The sequence below is a fragment of the Daphnia pulicaria genome, chromosome 7, assembly GCF_021234035.1.
Source record: "Daphnia pulicaria isolate SC F1-1A chromosome 7, SC_F0-13Bv2, whole genome shotgun sequence".
NCBI lineage: Eukaryota > Metazoa > Arthropoda > Branchiopoda > Diplostraca > Daphniidae > Daphnia > Daphnia pulicaria.
In genome coordinates, this window is record NC_060919.1 from 11874608 (window position 1) to 11888780 (window position 14173).

Genomic DNA, 14173 nt, shown 5'->3' on the forward strand with positions numbered 1-14173 from the left:
CACTGTTATTGAACGCTATAACCAAATGGAACCAAGTGGCTTCCTTGAAACGCAAGTAAATCGAGCTTGCCAGGAGTCGAACCTGGAATCTCCTGATCCGTAGTCAGGCACGTTATCCATTGCGCCACAAACCCACGTTTAACTACGAACATTACTAAATTTAAGAAATAACTATTTGTTTTCGACAGAAAGTGATCAGGTTTGAATAATGTCTTTACTAGTGAAGTCATGTTTTTAAGCCTTTAACATGAACTGAATTTATTATTACTGTTCATACGATTTTCAGTGAATTGTTGATAAGGAGATTAAAACAGCCCGGTTAGCTCAGACGGTAGAGCGCGGTGCTTTTAATCCTGAGGTCGATGGTTCAAGTCCCTCATCGGGCGTGAAACGTAGGTTGTGTACTAGATATGTGGTGATGTTCGATACGGTATAATTATCCTGTAATTGGATGGCGCAGATAAACTGAGATAATCTGACTTTACATGAAAAACGTTAGCAAGGAAAAAAATGCCGACGAGGTGACCGAGCGGTTAAGGTGATGGACTGCTAATCCATTGTGCATTGCACGCATGTGTTCGAATCCCATTCTCGTCGAAAGGAATAGTTAAGGATATTGGCAACTGTAACGCACTCCAATTGCTATGCAGTAATCTGGGGTTTCGGCATATCAATGTAGAAACTTAGTGTTCAAGCCACGGTATGATATTCATCAAGGTTCTATGGTGTAATGGTTAGCACTTCAGACTCTGACTCTGACAATCTGAGTTCAAATCTCAGTAGGAACTATTTTAACAGATGGCGAGATCGTTGCAAGAAAGGCCAGTCAAGACTTTTTCCCACAGTGCAACCCTTTCATTTAGAGTTTATGCATTGCGTTGCTGATGGATTAGGGTACTTGGTTATGATGAGTTTTTCTACAACAGTACATTATTACGCCAGGCTGTCGGAGGGTGCTGTACATGTTCGTTGCAAATCGTTATTTCTTCAAGTCATCGCCATTTCCACTTCAAAGTATGTCTGTTTGCATCCATCCCCAAATACATCCGAAGGACACTATATCTTGCAAACAGCCTACAATTAGATAACAACACTTTCGTACTGGCGAGCACAACCCCATCGAAGTAAAAACCATAATCGACGTAAACACCACAACCCTTTCTATCCTTTTCAAAACGAAGCTTAGTTTAGTATTTTGCTCCGTCTAAATTTGGACTTGAATTTTTACAAGAGGTAAAATGACATAAATGCCCCGAGTGAGGTTCGAACTCACGACCTCGAGATTATGAGACTCGCGCGCTGCCTACTGCGCTATCGAGGCGACCACTGTTATTGAACGCTATAACCAAATGGAACCAAGTGGCTTCCTTGAAACACAAGTAAATCGAGCTTGCCAGGAGTCGAACCTGGAATCTCCTGATCCGTAGTAAGGCGCGTTATCCATTGCGCCACAAACCCACGTTAAACTACGAACATTACTAAATTTAAGAAATAACTATTTGTTTTCGACAGAAAGTGATCAGGTTTGAATCATGTCTTTACTAGTGAAGTCATGTTTTTAAGCCTTTAACATGAATTGGATTTATTATTACTGTTCATACGATTTTCAGTGAATTGTTGATAAGGAGATTAAAACAGCCCGGTTAGCTCAGACGGTAGAGCGCGGGACTTTTAATCCTGAGGTCGAGGGTTCAAGTCCCTCATCGGGCGTGAAACGTAGGTTGTGTACTAGATATGTGGTGATGTTCGATACGGTATAATTATCCTGTAATTGGATGGTGCAGATAAACTGAGATAATCTGACTTTACATGAAAAACGTTAGCAAGGAAAAAATGGGCAACTGTAACGCACTCCAATTGCTATGCAGTAATCAGGGGTTTCGGCATATCAATGTAGAAACTTAGTGTTCAAGCCACGGTATGATATTCATCAAGGTTCTATGGTGTAATCGTTAGCACTTCAGACTCTGACTTTGACAATCTGAGTTCAAATCTCAGTAGGACCTATTTTAACAGATGGCGAGATCGTTGCAAGAAAGGCCAGTCAAGACTTTTTCCCACAGTGCAACCCTTTCATTTAGAGTTTATGCATTGCGTTGCTGATGGATTAGGGTACTTGGTTATGATGAGTTTTTCTACAACAGTACATTATTACGCCGGTGCTGTACATGTTCGTTGCAAATCGTTATTTCTTCAAGTCATCGCCATTGCCACTTCAAAGTATGTCTGTTTGCATCCATCCCCAAATACATCCGAAGGACACTATATCTTGCAAACAGCCTACAATTAGATAACAACACTTTCGTACTGGCGAGCACAACCCCATCGAAGTAAAAACCATAATCGACGTAAACACACAACCCTTTCTATCCTTTTCAAAACGAAGCACAGTTTAGTATTTTGCTCCGTCTAAATTTGGACTTGAATTTTTACAAGAGGTAAAATGACATAAATGCCCCGAGTGAGGTTCGAATTCACGACCTCGAGATTATGAGACTCGCGCGCTGCCTACTGTGCTATCGAGGCGACCAATGTTATTGAACGCTATAACCAAATGGAACCAATTGGCTATCTTGAAACGCAAGTAAATCGAGCTTGCCAGGAGTCGAACCTGGAATCTCCTGATCCGTAGTCAGGCGCGTTATCCATTGCGCCACAAACCCACGTTAAACTACGAACATTACTAAATTCAAGAAATAACTATTTGTTTTGGACAGAAAGTGATCAGGTTTGAATCATGTCTTTACTAGTGAAGTCATGTTTTTAAGCCTTTAACATGAACTGAATTTATTATTACTGTTCATACGATTTTCAGTGAATTGTTGATAAGGAGATTAAAATAGCCCGGTTAGCTCAGACGGTAGAGCGCGGGACTTTTAATCCTGAAGTCGAGGGTTCAAGTCCCTCATCGGGCGTGAAACGTAGGTTGTGTACTAGATATGTGGTGATGTTCGATACGGTATAATTATCCTGTAATTGGATGGCGCAGATAAACTGAGATAATCTGACTTTACATGAAAAACGTTAGCAAGGAAAAAAATGCCGACGAGGTGACCGAGCGGTTAAGGTGATGGACTGCTAATCCATTGTGCATTGCACGCATGTGTTCGAATCCCATTCTCGTCGAAAGGAATAGTTAAGGATATTGGCAACTGTAACGCACTCCAATTGCTATGCAGTAATCTGGGGTTTCGGCATATCAATGTAGAAACTTAGTGTTCAAGCCACGGTATGATATTCATCAAGGTTCTATGGTGTAATGGTTAGCACTTCAGACTCTGACTCTGACAATCTGAGTTCAAATCTCAGTAGGACCTATTTTAACAGATGGCGAGATCGTTGCAAGAAAGGCCAGTCAAGACTTTTTCCCACAGTGCAACCCTTTCATTTAGAGTTTATGCATTGCGTTGCTGATGGATTAGGGTACTTGGTTATGATGAGTTTTTCTACAACAGTACATTATTACGCCAGGCTGTCGGAGGGTGCTGTACATGTTCGTTGCAAATCGTTATTTCTTCAAGTCATCGCCATTGCCACTTCAAAGTATGTCTGTTTGCATCCATCCCCAAATACATCCGAAGGACACTATATCTTGCAAACAGCCTACAATTAGATAACAACACTTTCGTACTGGCGAGCACAACCCCATCGAAGTAAAAACCATAATCGACGTAAACACACAACCCTTTCTATCCTTTTCAAAACGAAGCACAGTTTAGTATTTTGCTCCGTCTAAATTTGGACTTGAATTTTTACAAGAGGTAAAATGACATAAATGCCCCGAGTGAGGTTCGAACTCACGACCTCGAGAATATGAGACTCGCGCGCTGCCTACTGTGCTATCGAGGCGACCAATGTTATTGAACGCTATAACCAAATGGAACCAAGTGGCTTCCTTGAAACGCAAGTAAATCGAGCTTGCCAGGAGTCGAACCTGGAATCTCCTGATCCGTAGTCAGGCGCGTTATCCATTGCGCCACAAACCCACGTTAAACTACGAACATTACTAAATTCAAGAAATAACTATTTGTTTTGGACAGAAAGTGATCAGGTTTGAATCATGTCTTTACTAGTGAAGTCATGTTTTTAAGCCTTTAACATGAACTGAATTTATTATTACTGTTCATACGATTTTCAGTGAATTGTTGATAAGGAGATTAAAATAGCCCGGTTAGCTCAGACGGTAGAGCGCGGGACTTTTAATCCTGAAGTCGAGGGTTCAAGTCCCTCATCGGGCGTGAAACGTAGGTTGTGTACTAGATATGTGGTGATGTTCGATACGGTATAATTATCCTGTAATTGGATGGCGCAGATAAACTGAGATAATCTGACTTTACATGAAAAACGTTAGCAAGGAAAAAAATGCCGACGAGGTGACCGAGCGGTTAAGGTGATGGACTGCTAATCCATTGTGCATTGCAGGCATGTGTTCGAATCCCATTCTCGTCGAAAGGAATAGTTAAGGATATTGGCAACTGTAACGCACTCCAATTGCTATGCAGTAATCTGGGGTTTCGGCATATCAATGTAGAAACTTAGTGTTCAAGCCACGGTATGATATTCATCAAGGTTCTATGGTGTAATGGTTAGCACTTCAGACTCTGACTCTGACAATCTGAGTTCAAATCTCAGTAGGACCTATTTTAACAGATGGCGAGATCGTTGCAAGAAAGGCCAGTCAAGACTTTTTCCCACAGTGCAACCCTTTCATTTAGAGTTTATGCATTGCGTTGCTGATGGATTAGGGTACTTGGTTATGATGAGTTTTTCTACAACAGTACATTATTACGCCAGGCTGTCGGAGGGTGCTGTACATGTTCGTTGCAAATCGTTATTTCTTCAAGTCATCGCCATTGCCACTTCAAAGTATGTCTGTTTGCATCCATCCCCAAATACATCCGAAGGACACTATATCTTGCAAACAGCCTACAATTAGATAACAACACTTTCGTACTGGCGAGCACAACCCCATCGAAGTAAAAACCATAATCGACGTAAACACACAACCCTTTCTATCCTTTTCAAAACGAAGCACAGTTTAGTATTTTGCTCCGTCTAAATTTGGACTTGAATTTTTACAAGAGGTAAAATGACATAAATGCCCCGAGTGAGGTTCGAATTCACGACCTCGAGATTATGAGACTCGCGCGCTGCCTACTGTGCTATCGAGGCGACCAATGTTATTGAACGCTATAACCAAATGGAACCAATTGGCTTCCTTGAAACGCAAGTAAATCGAGCTTGCCAGGAGTCGAACCTGGAATCTCCTGATTCGTAGTCAGGCGCGTTATCCATTGCGCCACAAACCCACGTTAAACTACGAACATTACTAAATTCAAGAAATAACTATTTGTTTTGGACAGAAAGTGATCAGGTTTGAATCATGTCTTTACTAGTGAAGTCATGTTTTTAAGCCTTTAACATGAACTGAATTTATTATTACTGTTCATACGATTTTCAGTGAATTGTTGATAAGGAGATTAAAATAGCCCGGTTAGCTCAGACGGTAGAGCGCGGGACTTTTAATCCTGAAGTCGAGGGTTCAAGTCCCTCATCGGGCGTGAAACGTAGGTTGTGTACTAGATATGTGGTGATGTTCGATACGGTATAATTATCCTGTAATTGGATGGCGCAGATAAACTGAGATAATCTGACTTTACATGAAAAACGTTAGCAAGGAAAAAAATGCCGACGAGGTGACCGAGCGGTTAAGGTGATGGACTGCTAATCCATTGTGCATTGCACGCATGTGTTCGAATCCCATTCTCGTCGAAAGGAATAGTTAAGGATATTGGCAACTGTAACGCACTCCAATTGCTATGCAGTAATCTGGGGTTTCGGCATATCAATGTAGAAACTTAGTGTTCAAGCCACGGTATGATATTCATCAAGGTTCTATGGTGTAATGGTTAGCACTTCAGACTCTGACTCTGACAATCTGAGTTCAAATCTCAGTAGGACCTATTTTAACAGATGGCGAGATCGTTGCAAGAAAGGCCAGTCAAGACTTTTTCCCACAGTGCAACCCTTTCATTTAGAGTTTATGCATTGCGTTGCTGATGGATTAGGGTACTTGGTTATGATGAGTTTTTCTACAACAGTACATTATTACGCCAGGCTGTCGGAGGGTGCTGTACATGTTCGTTGCAAATCGTTATTTCTTCAAGTCATCGCCATTGCCACTTCAAAGTATGTCTGTTTGCATCCATCCCCAAATACATCCGAAGGACACTATATCTTGCAAACAGCCTACAATTAGATAACAACACTTTCGTACTGGCGAGCACAACCCCATCGAAGTAAAAACCATAATCGACGTAAACACACAACCCTTTCTATCCTTTTCAAAACGAAGCACAGTTTAGTATTTTGCTCCGTCTAAATTTGGACTTGAATTTTTACAAGAGGTAAAATGACATAAATGCCCCGAGTGAGGTTCGAACTCACGACCTCGAGAATATGAGACTCGAGCGCTGCCTACTGTGCTATCGAGGCGACCAATGTTATTGAACGCTATAACCAAATGGAACCAAGTGGCTTCCTTGAAACGCAAGTAAATCGAGCTTGCCAGGAGTCGAACCTGGAATCTCCTGATCCGTAGTCAGGCGCGTTATCCATTGCGCCACAAACCCACGTTAAACTACGAACATTACTAAATTCAAGAAATAACTATTTGTTTTGGACAGAAAGTGATCAGGTTTGAATCATGTCTTTACTAGTGAAGTCATGTTTTTAAGCCTTTAACATGAACTGAATTTATTATTACTGTTCATACGATTTTCAGTGAATTGTTGATAAGGAGATTAAAATAGCCCGGTTAGCTCAGACGGTAGAGCGCGGGACTTTTAATCCTGAAGTCGAGGGTTCAAGTCCCTCATCGGGCGTGAAACGTAGGTTGTGTACTAGATATGTGGTGATGTTCGATACGGTATAATTATCCTGTAATTGGATGGCGCAGATAAACTGAGATAATCTGACTTTACATGAAAAACGTTAGCAAGGAAAAAAATGCCGACGAGGTGACCGAGCGGTTAAGGTGATGGACTGCTAATCCATTGTGCATTGCAGGCATGTGTTCGAATCCCATTCTCGTCGAAAGGAATAGTTAAGGATATTGGCAACTGTAACGCACTCCAATTGCTATGCAGTAATCTGGGGTTTCGGCATATCAATGTAGAAACTTAGTGTTCAAGCCACGGTATGATATTCATCAAGGTTCTATGGTGTAATGGTTAGCACTTCAGACTCTGACTCTGACAATCTGAGTTCAAATCTCAGTAGGACCTATTTTAACAGATGGCGAGATCGTTGCAAGAAAGGCCAGTCAAGACTTTTTCCCACAGTGCAACCCTTTCATTTAGAGTTTATGCATTGCGTTGCTGATGGATTAGGGTACTTGGTTATGATGAGTTTTTCTACAACAGTACATTATTACGCCAGGCTGTCGGAGGGTGCTGTACATGTTCGTTGCAAATCGTTATTTCTTCAAGTCATCGCCATTGCCACTTCAAAGTATGTCTGTTTGCATCCATCCCCAAATACATCCGAAGGACACTATATCTTGCAAACAGCCTACAATTAGATAACAACACTTTCGTACTGGCGAGCACAACCCCATCGAAGTAAAAACCATAATCGACGTAAACACACAACCCTTTCTATCCTTTTCAAAACGAAGCACAGTTTAGTATTTTGCTCCGTCTAAATTTGGACTTGAATTTTTACAAGAGGTAAAATGACATAAATGCCCCGAGTGAGGTTCGAACTCACGACCTCGAGATTATGAGACTCGCGCGCTGCCTACTGCGCTATCGAGGCGACCACTGTTATTGAACGCTATAACCAAATGGAACCAAGTGGCTTCCTTGAAACGCAAGTAAATCGAGCTTGCCAGGAGTCGAACCTGGAATCTCCTGATCCGTAGTCATTCGCGTTATCCATTGCGCCACAAACCCACGTTAAACTACGAACATTACTAAATTCAAGAAATAACTATTTGTTTTGGACAGAAAGTGATCAGGTTTGAATCATGTCTTTACTAGTGAAGTCATGTTTTTAAGCCTTTAACATGAACTGAATTTATTATTACTGTTCATACGATTTTCAGTGAATTGTTGATAAGGAGATTAAAATAGCCCGGTTAGCTCAGACGGTAGAGCGCGGGACTTTTAATCCTGAAGTCGAGGGTTCAAGTCCCTCATCGGGCGTGAAACGTAGGTTGTGTACTAGATATGTGGTGATGTTCGATACGGTATAATTATCCTGTAATTGGATGGCGCAGATAAACTGAGATAATCTGACTTTACATGAAAAACGTTAGCAAGGAAAAAAATGCCGACGAGGTGACCGAGCGGTTAAGGTGATGGACTGCTAATCCATTGTGCATTGCACGCATGTGTTCGAATCCCATTCTCGTCGAAAGGAATAGTTAAGGATATTGGCAACTGTAACGCACTCCAATTGCTATGCAGTAATCTGGGGTTTCGGCATATCAATGTAGAAACTTAGTGTTCAAGCCACGGTATGATATTCATCAAGGTTCTATGGTGTAATGGTTAGCACTTCAGACTCTGACTCTGACAATCTGAGTTCAAATCTCAGTAGGACCTATTTTAACAGATGGCGAGATCGTTGCAAGAAAGGCCAGTCAAGACTTTTTCCCACAGTGCAACCCTTTCATTTAGAGTTTATGCATTGCGTTGCTGATGGATTAGGGTACTTGGTTATGATGAGTTTTTCTACAACAGTACATTATTACGCCAGGCTGTCGGAGGGTGCTGTACATGTTCGTTGCAAATCGTTATTTCTTCAAGTCATCGCCATTGCCACTTCAAAGTATGTCTGTTTGCATCCATCCCCAAATACATCCGAAGGACACTATATCTTGCAAACAGCCTACAATTAGATAACAACACTTTCGTACTGGCGAGCACAACCCCATCGAAGTAAAAACCATAATCGACGTAAACACACAACCCTTTCTATCCTTTTCAAAACGAAACACAGTTTAGTATTTTGCTCCGTCTAAATTTGGACTTGAATTTTTACAAGAGGTAAAATGACATAAATGCCCCGAGTGAGGTTCGAACTCACGACCTCGAGATTATGAGACTCGCGCGCTGCCTACTGCGCTATCGAGGCGACCACTGCTATTGAACGCTATAACCAAATGGAACCAAGTGGCTTCCTTGAAACACAAGTAAATCGAGCTTGCCAGGAGTCGAACCTGGAATCTCCTGATCCGTAGTAAGGCGCGTTATCCATTGCGCCACAAACCCACGTTAAACTACGAACATTACTAAATTTAAGAAATAACTATTTGTTTTCGACAGAAAGTGATCAGGTTTGAATCATGTCTATACTAGTGAAGTCATGTTTTTAAGCCTTTAACATGAATTGGATTTATTATTACTGTTCATACGATTTTCAGTGAATTGTTGATAAGGAGATTAAAACAGCCCGGTTAGCTCAGACGGTAGAGCGCGGGACTTTTAATCCTGAGGTCGAGGGTTCAAGTCCCTCATCGGGCGTGAAACGTAGGTTTTTACTAGATACGTGGTGATGTTCGATACGGTATAATTATCCTGTAATTGGATGGTGCAGATAAACTGAGATAATCTGACTTTACATGAAAAACGTTAGCAAGGAAAAAAATGCCGACGAGGTGACCGAGCGGTTAAGGTGATGGACTGCTAATCCATTGTGCATTGCACGCATGGGTTCGAATCCCATCCTCGTCGAAAGGAATAGTTAGGGATATTGGCAACTGTAACGCACTCCAATTGCTATGCAGTAATCAGGGGTTTCGGCATATCAATGTAGAAACTTAGTGTTCAAGCCACGGTATGATATCAATCAAGGTTCTATGGTGTAATGGTTAGCACTTCAGACTCTGACTCTGACAATCTGAGTTCAAATCTCAGTGGGACCTATTTTAACAGATGGCGAGATCGTTGCAAGAAAGGCCAGTCAAGACTTTTTCCCACAGTGCAACCCTTTCATTTAGAGTTTATGCATTGCGTTGCTGATGTATAAGGGTATTTGGTTATGATGAGTTTTTCTACAACAGTACATTATTACGCCAGGCTGTCGGAGGGTGCTGTACATGTTCGTTGCAAATCGTTATTTCTTCAAGTCATCGCCATTGCCACTTCAAAGTATGTCTGTTTGCATCCATCCCCAAATACATCCGAAGGACACTATATCTTGCAAACAGCCTACAATTAGATAACAACACTTTCGTACTGGCGAGCACAACCCCATCGAAGTAAAAACCATAATCGACGTAAACACCACAACCCTTTCTATCCTTTTCAAAACGAAGCACAGTTTAGTATTTTGCTCCGTCTAAATTTGGACTTGAATTTTTACAAGAGGTAAAATGACATAAATGCCCCGAGTGAGGTTCGAACTCACGACCTCGAGATTATGAGACTCGCGCGCTGCCTACTGCGCTATCGAGGCGACCACTTTTATTGAACGCTATAACCAAATGGAACCAAGTGGCTTCCTTGAAACACAAGTAAATCGAGCTTGCCAGGAGTCGAACCTGGAATCTCCTGATCCGTAGTCAGGCGCGTTATCCATTGCGCCACAAACCCACGTTTAACTACGAACATTACTAAATTTAAGAAATAACTATTTGTTTTCGACAGAAAGTGATCAGGTTTGAATCATGTCTTTACTAGTGAAGTCATGTTTTTAAGCCTTTAACATGAATTGGATTTATTATTACTGTTCATACGATTTTCAGTGAATTGTTGATAAGGAGATTAAAACAGCCCGGTTAGCTCAGACGGTAGAGCGCGGGACTTTTAATCCTGAGGTCGAGGGTTCAAGTCCCTCATCGGGCGTGAAACGTAGGTTGTGTACTAGATATGTGGTGATGTTCGATACGGTATAATTATCCTGTAATTGGATGGCGCAGATAAACTGAGATAATCTGACTTTACATGAAAAACGTTAGCAAGGAAAAAATGGGCAACTGTAACGCACTCCAATTGCTATGCAGTAATCAGGGGTTTCGGCATATCAATGTAGAAACTTAGTGTTCAAGCCACGGTATGATATTCATCAAGGTTCTATGGTGTAATGGTTAGCACTTCAGACTCTGACTTTGACAATCTGAGTTCAAATCTCAGTAGGACCTATTTTAACAGATGGCGAGATCGTTGCAAGAAAGGCCAGTCAAGACTTTTTCCCACAGTGCAACCCTTTCATTTAGAGTTTATGCATTGCGTTGCTGATGGATTAGGGTACTTGGTTATGATGAGTTTTTCTACAACAGTACATTATTACGCCAGGCTGTCGGAGGGTGCTGTACATGTTCGTTGCAAATCGTTATTTCTTCAAGTCATCGCCATTGCCACTTCAAAGTATGTCTGTTTGCATCCATCCCCAAATACATCCGAAGGACACTATATCTTGCAAACAGCCTACAATTAGATAACAACACTTTCGTAGTGGCGAGCACAACCCCATCGAAGTAAAAACCATAATCGACGTAAACACCACAACCCTTTCTATCCTTTTCAAAACGAAGCACAGTTTAGTATTTTGCTCCGTCTAAATTTGGACTTGAATTTTTACAAGAGGTAAAATGACATAAATGCCCCGAGTGAGGTTCGAACTCACGACCTCGAGATTATGAGACTCGCGCGCTGCCTACTGCGCTATCGAGGCGACCGCTTTTATTGAACGCTATAACCAAATGGAACCAAGTGTCTTCCTTGAAACGCAAGTAAATCGAGCTTGCCAGGAGTCGAACCTGGAATCTCCTGATCCGTAGTCAGGCGCGTTATCCATTGCGCCACAAACCCACGTTAAACTACGAACATTACTAAATTTAAGAAATAACTATTTGCTTTCGACAGAAAGTGATCAGGTTTGAATCATGTCTTTACTAGTGAAGTCATGTTTTTAAGCCTTTAACATGAATTGGATTTATTATTACTGTTCATACGATTTTCAGTGAATTGTTGATAAGGAGATTAAAACAGCCCGGTTAGCTCAGACGGTAGAGCGCGGGACTTTTAATCCTGAGGTCGAGGGTTCAAGTCCCTCATCGGGCGTGAAACGTAGGTTGTGTACTAGATATGTGGTAATGTTCGATATGGTATAATTATCCTGTAATTTGATGGTGCAGATAAACTGAGATAATCTGACTTTACATGAAAAACGTTAGCAAGGAAAAAATGGGCAACTGTAACGCACTCCAATTGCTATGCAGTAATCAGGGGTTTCGGCATATCAATGTAGAAACTTAGTGTTCAAGCCACGGTATGATATTCATCAAGGTTCTATGGTGTAATGGTTAGCACTTCAGACTCTGACTTTGACAATCTGAGTTCAAATCTCAGTGGGACCTATTTTAACAGATGGCGAGATCGTTGCAAGAAAGGCCAGTCAAGACTTTTTCCCACAGTGCAACCCTTTCATTTAGAGTTTATGCATTGCGTTGCTGATGTATAAGGGTATTTGGTTATGATGAGTTTTTCTACAACAGTACATTATTACGCCAGGCTGTCGGAGGGTGCTGTACATGTTCGTTGCAAATCGTTATTTCTTCAAGTCATCGCCATTGCCACTTCAAAGTATGTCTGTTTGCATCCATCCCCAAATACATCCGAAGGACACTATATCTTGCAAACAGCCTACAATTAGATAACAACACTTTCGTACTGGCGAGCACAACCCCATCGAAGTAAAAACCATAATCGACGTAAACACCACAACCCTTTCTATCCTTTTCAAAACGAAGCACAGTTTAGTATTTTGCTCCGTCTAAATTTGGACTTGAATTTTTACAAGAGGTAAAATGACATAAATGCCCCGAGTGAGGTTCGAACTCACGACCTCGAAATTATGAGACTCGCGCGCTGCCTACTGCGCTATCGAGGCGACCACTGTTATTGAACGCTATAACCAAATGGAACCAAGTGGCTTCCTTGAAACACAAGTAAATCGAGCTTGCCAGGAGTCGAACCTGGAATCTCCTGATCCGTAGTCAGGCGCGTTATCCATTGCGCCACAAACCCACGTTTAACTACGAACATTACTAAATTTAAGAAATAACTATTTGTTTTCGACAGAAAGTGATCAGGTTTGAATCATGTCTTTACTAGTGAAGTCATGTTTTTAAGCCTTTAACATGAATTGGATTTATTATTACTGTTCATACGATTTTCAGTGAATTGTTGATAAGGAGATTAAAACAGCCCGGTTAGCTCAGACGGTAGAGCGCGGGACTTTTAATCCTGAGGTCGAGGGTTCAAGTCCCTCATCGGGCGTGAAACGTAGGTTGTGTACTAGATATGTGGTGATGTTCGATACGGTATAATTATCCTGTAATTGGATGGCGCAGATAAACTGAGATAATCTGACTTTACATGAAAAACGTTAGCAAGGAAAAAATGGGCAACTGTAACGCACTCCAATTGCTATGCAGTAATCAGGGGTTTCGGCATATCAATGTAGAAACTTAGTGTTCAAGCCACGGTATGATATTCATCAAGGTTCTATGGTGTAATGGTTAGCACTTCAGACTCTGACTTTGACAATCTGAGTTCAAATCTCAGTAGGACCTATTTTAACAGATGGCGAGATCGTTGCAAGAAAGGCCAGTCAAGACTTTTTCCCACAGTGCAACCCTTTCATTTAGAGTTTATGCATTGCGTTGCTGATGGATTAGGGTACTTGGTTATGATGAGTTTTTCTACAACAGTACATTATTACGCCAGGCTGTCGGAGGGTGCTGTACATGTTCGTTGCAAATCGTTATTTCTTCAAGTCATCGCCATTGCCACTTCAAAGTATGTCTGTTTGCATCCATCCCCAAATACATCCGAAGGACACTATATCTTGCAAACAGCCTACAATTAGATAACAACACTTTCGTAGTGGCGAGCACAACCCCATCGAAGTAAAAACCATAATCGACGTAAACACCACAACCCTTTCTATCCTTTTCAAAACGAAGCACAGTTTAGTATTTTGCTCCGTCTAAATTTGGACTTGAATTTTTACAAGAGGTAAAATGACATAAATGCCCCGAGTGAGGTTCGAACTCACGACCTCGAGATTATGAGACTCGCGCGCTGCCTACTGCGCTATCGAGGCGACCACTGTTATTGAACGCTATAACCAAATGGAACCAAGTGGCTTCCTTGAAACA

General features: G+C 41.5%; 41 non-coding genes across 41 annotated transcripts; 22 read left to right on the forward strand and 19 right to left on the reverse strand.

The window, feature by feature from the left end:
* Positions 1-61: 61 nt before the first annotated feature.
* Positions 62-134, reverse strand: Trnar-acg. Its single transcript has one exon. It is a non-coding gene; the product is annotated as a tRNA-Arg (tRNA).
* Positions 135-515: 381 nt separating this feature from the next.
* Positions 516-597, forward strand: Trnas-gcu. The gene has a single exon. It is a non-coding gene; the product is annotated as a tRNA-Ser (tRNA).
* Positions 598-716: 119 nt separating this feature from the next.
* Positions 717-788, forward strand: Trnaq-cug. The gene has a single exon. It is a non-coding gene; the product is annotated as a tRNA-Gln (tRNA).
* A 460-nt stretch (positions 789-1248) lies between these two features.
* Trnam-cau lies at positions 1249-1321 on the reverse strand. The gene has a single exon. It is a non-coding gene; the product is annotated as a tRNA-Met (tRNA).
* Positions 1322-1637: 316 nt separating this feature from the next.
* Positions 1638-1710, forward strand: Trnak-uuu. Its single transcript has one exon. It is a non-coding gene; the product is annotated as a tRNA-Lys (tRNA).
* A 743-nt stretch (positions 1711-2453) lies between these two features.
* Trnam-cau lies at positions 2454-2526 on the reverse strand. Its single transcript has one exon. It is a non-coding gene; the product is annotated as a tRNA-Met (tRNA).
* A 64-nt stretch (positions 2527-2590) lies between these two features.
* Trnar-acg lies at positions 2591-2663 on the reverse strand. The gene has a single exon. It is a non-coding gene; the product is annotated as a tRNA-Arg (tRNA).
* Positions 2664-3044: 381 nt separating this feature from the next.
* Positions 3045-3126, forward strand: Trnas-gcu. The gene has a single exon. It is a non-coding gene; the product is annotated as a tRNA-Ser (tRNA).
* Positions 3127-3245: 119 nt separating this feature from the next.
* Positions 3246-3317, forward strand: Trnaq-cug. The gene has a single exon. It is a non-coding gene; the product is annotated as a tRNA-Gln (tRNA).
* A 459-nt stretch (positions 3318-3776) lies between these two features.
* On the reverse strand, positions 3777-3849 carry Trnam-cau. The gene has a single exon. It is a non-coding gene; the product is annotated as a tRNA-Met (tRNA).
* Positions 3850-3913: 64 nt separating this feature from the next.
* On the reverse strand, positions 3914-3986 carry Trnar-acg. Its single transcript has one exon. It is a non-coding gene; the product is annotated as a tRNA-Arg (tRNA).
* Positions 3987-4367: 381 nt separating this feature from the next.
* Positions 4368-4449, forward strand: Trnas-gcu. The gene has a single exon. It is a non-coding gene; the product is annotated as a tRNA-Ser (tRNA).
* A 119-nt stretch (positions 4450-4568) lies between these two features.
* On the forward strand, positions 4569-4640 carry Trnaq-cug. Its single transcript has one exon. It is a non-coding gene; the product is annotated as a tRNA-Gln (tRNA).
* Positions 4641-5099: 459 nt separating this feature from the next.
* Trnam-cau lies at positions 5100-5172 on the reverse strand. The gene has a single exon. It is a non-coding gene; the product is annotated as a tRNA-Met (tRNA).
* A 64-nt stretch (positions 5173-5236) lies between these two features.
* On the reverse strand, positions 5237-5309 carry Trnar-acg. Its single transcript has one exon. It is a non-coding gene; the product is annotated as a tRNA-Arg (tRNA).
* A 381-nt stretch (positions 5310-5690) lies between these two features.
* Positions 5691-5772, forward strand: Trnas-gcu. The gene has a single exon. It is a non-coding gene; the product is annotated as a tRNA-Ser (tRNA).
* Positions 5773-5891: 119 nt separating this feature from the next.
* On the forward strand, positions 5892-5963 carry Trnaq-cug. The gene has a single exon. It is a non-coding gene; the product is annotated as a tRNA-Gln (tRNA).
* Positions 5964-6422: 459 nt separating this feature from the next.
* Positions 6423-6495, reverse strand: Trnam-cau. The gene has a single exon. It is a non-coding gene; the product is annotated as a tRNA-Met (tRNA).
* A 64-nt stretch (positions 6496-6559) lies between these two features.
* Positions 6560-6632, reverse strand: Trnar-acg. The gene has a single exon. It is a non-coding gene; the product is annotated as a tRNA-Arg (tRNA).
* A 381-nt stretch (positions 6633-7013) lies between these two features.
* On the forward strand, positions 7014-7095 carry Trnas-gcu. The gene has a single exon. It is a non-coding gene; the product is annotated as a tRNA-Ser (tRNA).
* A 119-nt stretch (positions 7096-7214) lies between these two features.
* Positions 7215-7286, forward strand: Trnaq-cug. The gene has a single exon. It is a non-coding gene; the product is annotated as a tRNA-Gln (tRNA).
* A 459-nt stretch (positions 7287-7745) lies between these two features.
* Positions 7746-7818, reverse strand: Trnam-cau. Its single transcript has one exon. It is a non-coding gene; the product is annotated as a tRNA-Met (tRNA).
* Positions 7819-8336: 518 nt separating this feature from the next.
* Trnas-gcu lies at positions 8337-8418 on the forward strand. The gene has a single exon. It is a non-coding gene; the product is annotated as a tRNA-Ser (tRNA).
* Positions 8419-8537: 119 nt separating this feature from the next.
* Trnaq-cug lies at positions 8538-8609 on the forward strand. The gene has a single exon. It is a non-coding gene; the product is annotated as a tRNA-Gln (tRNA).
* Positions 8610-9068: 459 nt separating this feature from the next.
* On the reverse strand, positions 9069-9141 carry Trnam-cau. Its single transcript has one exon. It is a non-coding gene; the product is annotated as a tRNA-Met (tRNA).
* A 316-nt stretch (positions 9142-9457) lies between these two features.
* On the forward strand, positions 9458-9530 carry Trnak-uuu. Its single transcript has one exon. It is a non-coding gene; the product is annotated as a tRNA-Lys (tRNA).
* A 128-nt stretch (positions 9531-9658) lies between these two features.
* On the forward strand, positions 9659-9740 carry Trnas-gcu. Its single transcript has one exon. It is a non-coding gene; the product is annotated as a tRNA-Ser (tRNA).
* A 119-nt stretch (positions 9741-9859) lies between these two features.
* Positions 9860-9931, forward strand: Trnaq-cug. The gene has a single exon. It is a non-coding gene; the product is annotated as a tRNA-Gln (tRNA).
* A 460-nt stretch (positions 9932-10391) lies between these two features.
* Positions 10392-10464, reverse strand: Trnam-cau. The gene has a single exon. It is a non-coding gene; the product is annotated as a tRNA-Met (tRNA).
* A 64-nt stretch (positions 10465-10528) lies between these two features.
* On the reverse strand, positions 10529-10601 carry Trnar-acg. The gene has a single exon. It is a non-coding gene; the product is annotated as a tRNA-Arg (tRNA).
* Positions 10602-10780: 179 nt separating this feature from the next.
* On the forward strand, positions 10781-10853 carry Trnak-uuu. The gene has a single exon. It is a non-coding gene; the product is annotated as a tRNA-Lys (tRNA).
* Positions 10854-11077: 224 nt separating this feature from the next.
* Trnaq-cug lies at positions 11078-11149 on the forward strand. Its single transcript has one exon. It is a non-coding gene; the product is annotated as a tRNA-Gln (tRNA).
* A 460-nt stretch (positions 11150-11609) lies between these two features.
* Trnam-cau lies at positions 11610-11682 on the reverse strand. Its single transcript has one exon. It is a non-coding gene; the product is annotated as a tRNA-Met (tRNA).
* Positions 11683-11746: 64 nt separating this feature from the next.
* Positions 11747-11819, reverse strand: Trnar-acg. The gene has a single exon. It is a non-coding gene; the product is annotated as a tRNA-Arg (tRNA).
* Positions 11820-11998: 179 nt separating this feature from the next.
* Positions 11999-12071, forward strand: Trnak-uuu. Its single transcript has one exon. It is a non-coding gene; the product is annotated as a tRNA-Lys (tRNA).
* A 224-nt stretch (positions 12072-12295) lies between these two features.
* Trnaq-cug lies at positions 12296-12367 on the forward strand. The gene has a single exon. It is a non-coding gene; the product is annotated as a tRNA-Gln (tRNA).
* Positions 12368-12827: 460 nt separating this feature from the next.
* On the reverse strand, positions 12828-12900 carry Trnam-cau. The gene has a single exon. It is a non-coding gene; the product is annotated as a tRNA-Met (tRNA).
* Positions 12901-12964: 64 nt separating this feature from the next.
* On the reverse strand, positions 12965-13037 carry Trnar-acg. The gene has a single exon. It is a non-coding gene; the product is annotated as a tRNA-Arg (tRNA).
* Positions 13038-13216: 179 nt separating this feature from the next.
* Trnak-uuu lies at positions 13217-13289 on the forward strand. The gene has a single exon. It is a non-coding gene; the product is annotated as a tRNA-Lys (tRNA).
* Positions 13290-13513: 224 nt separating this feature from the next.
* Positions 13514-13585, forward strand: Trnaq-cug. The gene has a single exon. It is a non-coding gene; the product is annotated as a tRNA-Gln (tRNA).
* Positions 13586-14045: 460 nt separating this feature from the next.
* Trnam-cau lies at positions 14046-14118 on the reverse strand. Its single transcript has one exon. It is a non-coding gene; the product is annotated as a tRNA-Met (tRNA).
* Between the last annotated feature and the right edge of the window lie 55 nt (positions 14119-14173).